General features: G+C 37.4%; 1 pseudogene; it reads right to left on the minus strand.

Annotated features, from left to right (window-relative positions):
* Nucleotides 1-3,777: 3,777 nt before the first annotated feature.
* LOC145246234 (5S ribosomal RNA) lies at nucleotides 3,778-3,894 on the minus strand (annotated as a pseudogene).
* Between the last annotated feature and the right edge of the window lie 437 nt (nucleotides 3,895-4,331).

Consider the following 4,331-nt stretch of genomic DNA (forward strand, 5'->3'; position numbering starts at 1 on the left):
AAGTGTAAAAGTAAATCAATTGGTTTAATAAAGAGATGCGAAGAGATAGAGAAAGAGAGAGAGGGAGAGATAGAGAGAGAGAGAGGGAGAGAGAGAAATAAATTAATCTTCTCTTCTTCTCTATCTATTTTCTATCTATCTATCTATCTATCTATTTCTTTTCTATCTTCTATCTATCTATCTATCTTCTATCTATCTTTTTATTTCTTCTTCTATCTTCTTCTATCTATATTCTATCTTTCTTCTATCTTTTTCTATCTATCTTCTTCTTCTATCTATTTTGTTTTACACGGTGGTCACCACTTATCAAGGCCCGGAAGCCACTCAGGGATAAGGGTTATTGCAAGTACAGTACGTTAGTGTGGAGATTTAATGAAGTCTTTACTTAAGAGGGCGGCGGTTCATTAGGAATTTGTTAACGTTGGACTTGAAGACATCCAAGTTGTAGTCAAGTGGGAAGCAGGCAGACGGAACAGAGTTTCACAGGCGCGCAGTTCTAAGAAAGAAGCTCTGTTCATGGAATCTACGTTTTGATTTAGGCACAGATAAAGAGTGTGGGAAATTTTTCACAGTGGATTCAACTAGACAGGTGTTTTTCGTGAAGGATTGGCGAGGGGGATCAGAGATTGGAGTTCAGACGAGCACCTTCCATGGAAATAACGATAAAACAAGGATAGGCTCGCAACGTCTCTTCTGTGGGAGAGAGGTTGCAGGGTAGAGAAAAGGGCATCCCCCACTAAGCCACGAAGTCTATTTTGTACTCTATCTTCTATCTATCTATCTATCTTCTATCTTCTCTTTTATCTTTCTTTCTTCTATCTTCTTTGTATCTTCTTCTTCTATTCTTCTATCTTCTATCTATATCTTCTATCTTCTTCTTCTTCTTCTTCTTCTTCTTCTATCTATCTATCTATCTATCTATCTATCTATCTATATAAATAAAATGAACTCATTTTCTCCCTCCAACTTTGACCTTAATCGGATTAAAAATCATGACATTACATGCAAATGTAATGCGTACAGACTGCAGCACATTATCTGAGGTTTGCTATAGGCCTATTACCTCTACAGTTCCTCGACGATGGTACATTCCTATATTTTTTCCGGTGAGAGTCCACTACCAAAATCGCTTAGATTCAGTGGAACTTGCAACAAATTTTCTCTCTATTAGATTCCTCCTTTCCCCTCTCCCCATTTACACCGCAGCGAATGTGTTCACAAGGAACACTACGAGGAAACAGACCGGTTTGGAATCGTACAAGGTTACTTATGCCGTTTCTTTTTTTTTTTTTTTAATCTTTTTGCCCTTTTTTCTGTTTTTCCATAATAAAATAGAAATAAAAATTAAAAAAAAAAAACGCGAAAACGCGATTACTATTATTGTTTTCTTTTTGCTTTTTTTTTTTTCGTTAGTGTAAGACGCAATCTGCGAGACTAACCGGATTTTACTTCCGGTTTTAACGATTCTAACCATGAAATCTAACTATGACCTTTATTTATTAGTAGTTTCAACTAAACATTTATGAGTACACAAAGATTACAACGCAACGATATCGTGAATTCGCTTGCATTACACTTAAATTAAAATTAAAACAAATAAATTAATTTAGATTTCGAGAAAACAGAACCATTCATTTAGAATGTGAGTGTGATGTGGTTACTGAAAGTAAACCAAAACAAACTTCACTGCGGAATTGATATTTGACATGATTCACTTTTTAGTTAATTCATCGCGCTTTTTCTTTTAGCGCTTTCGCCTCAATGATTCGAGTTCGGCCACCCCCCTTCAAACTTTTTGGGGATTTTTCAAACACGCGAGCACCGCCGGACCGTTCGTATTGCATCACGTTAATTTTTTTATTGTTTTTTTTTTACACGATTTTTTTTTAATAGTTTTAACATTGTTTGTTTTTATAATATTTAAACAGGGTTATGACTTCGCTTTGTTTTCATTTAACCCCCCCCCCAACCACACACGCCTCTAAAAACCAGGGCAACGCGGGTACCCCCCCCCCGCTAGTAGGTTATATTATAAAGAGATAGGTACAATATATATAGAGAGAGAGAGAAAGAGAGGAGGTGGATGCATTTTTTCCAATAGTTCTGGACTTCTTTCAACTGGAATCAAGCAGTGCCAACTCAGGAGAGGAGTGGTTATAAGTTGCGCAACCCTTGCGTTTCAATTCAACGTGTGTCGTCCACCTCCCCAGAATAATCAGATAGTCATTGTCATTCCGGTGAACGAATATTCAACACTTTGCTCCGAGCCAAAAAGCTACAGATGTTACTGACCTTCACTCCAGGCGATTGAACACAACATCAGGTGGTAATTGAAAAGCCAGATTGTTAGTTCATTCTGGCCTACAAACTATGACTGTACACACTCGGCATTATTCAGTAGGGGCGCCTCAGGCGATTAGCAATAAACTAACCTTTGATCAAAGAGAAGTTAAAATGTGAGAGGGTGGATTTTCTCGGACTGAACAGAGCCATACCTCAACTTGACAGCAACAATGTCATCGTCGGACTGATTGCCAAAGGCGTATCCTCGACTCGTCAGAACAACACGAAAAGGTCAAAGAATTGATTTTATTTATTCAGAATAATAAAATATTTACAATTAAAATTAAAACGGGAATTTCAGACTGAATTATTGATTTAATTCTGTTTAGTTGGTTCCACCGTTTCTTCTCTGCATTCTCTCATGCGGACATGATTTTGCTAGTCTCAGTCTTTTATTTAAGCACAGCTATAGGATGTATTCTCCAGAATTGTTCAATTTATTCTCTGATCCCTTTGTTCTGGCTCGTTTTAATTCGTTGGTCTAGTAGTCTCCATCAATTCACTTTTCAGGTATTTCATTATAAAACATCTTTCTACTCCTGTAGTTTATTTCCAAGAACTGCAGACTTATATAACTCTCTCCTGCTCACTGTTTTCTTCCAAACTGAAGCCTTGCTTTTTAACCAAGGTAAATAAGCATCTCCTGTCTATGCAATAATCATCTCTCATTCTTTTTAGCTCATTACATAAAGTGGATTCGTGTCCTGTCTGAAGCGACTTCCATAACAATCTATATATCTATAAAAGTGAACGAGTCTCTGTGTGTGTCTGTGTGTCTGTGTACATTTTCCTACGCAATAACTCTGTCAATTTTAAGTCTACAGACTCGAAGTTTAAGATACAGGGTACTGAGATTTGGGAAAATCTTTGTAATCCATTTTCGGCCAAAAGTTTGGTTGTTAAGAGGTCAAAGTTCAACGATTTGACCTTTGAGAACTCTACCAAGCTCCTCCGTCAATTTCCGATCTAAACACTTGAAATTTTAGATATAGGTTCCTTGGACATAGATCTAACTTATTAACTTGATTTGAGCCCCAAACCATAAATGTTAAGGGGTCATAATAGGGGTCAAAGTTAAAAAAAATTGACCGCTTTTATTTTTGCTCAGCATACATCTCCAAACACCCGGGCAACGCCGGGCTGAAATGCTGGTAATAGATAAACATGACGATAATACCCAAGTTGTGTGGGAGGTTAGGGTTAGGGTTAGGGTTATAACCTTTTCTCTGGCTACTCTATCTATGGATGACGGCTCCTTCAGTCTTTGACAGACGATGGATACCCACCAAAGGGGGTGCCTGCGCGGGGAATTTTTGTGGCATGAGGTGAGCAATCTCCAACCACACCTCTCCTGAGTTGAAATTGTTAAATACCAGTAGCAAGTGAAGTGTATGTACAGGACGACTGAAAACAAATGCCGAGATAAGTAGAGAGTACATACAGCGCCTAGAATTCCCAAATGGTCACCCATCTGGTACTAACCAGGCTCAATGTCTCTTAACTTCGGTGGTCTGATGTGAACCGGTGTGTCAATGCGATTATGCCGTATCTGCTAGTGTTGGGACGATTAATCAGAATCGGAATCGGGAATAAGAAAAATCAGAAGATTTGGGGGGTATCAGAATAGGTATCGGAATCGGAAAAATTGGTGCCTATTTTCCGATGCCAAAACGATTCTTTTGTCCTTTTTTATTTGATTTTATTTAAACCAAAATCTTCCATTGCTGGTAATAATAATAAAATAATAAATATTTATTGATTTTAAATGATCAGTAAAGCTAAAATCGATAGATCATAATCTACAATTGTATTTTGACGTTTAAGAAAACATCAGCATATTTAACGTGTTTTTACGAAAATCAGGGGGAAAAAACAATCTCACGGTTAAATAATTAGAGATTTATAAAGAATCGGAATCAGTAACTGTATTGGAATCGGGAATTTAGCACAGAATCGGAAATTGCATCGGAATCGGGAAAAACTTTAGA

Source organism: Euprymna scolopes, chromosome 23, assembly GCF_053919585.1.
Source record: "Euprymna scolopes isolate OS-2025 chromosome 23, ASM5391958v1, whole genome shotgun sequence".
Lineage (NCBI taxonomy): Eukaryota > Metazoa > Mollusca > Cephalopoda > Sepiida > Sepiolidae > Euprymna > Euprymna scolopes.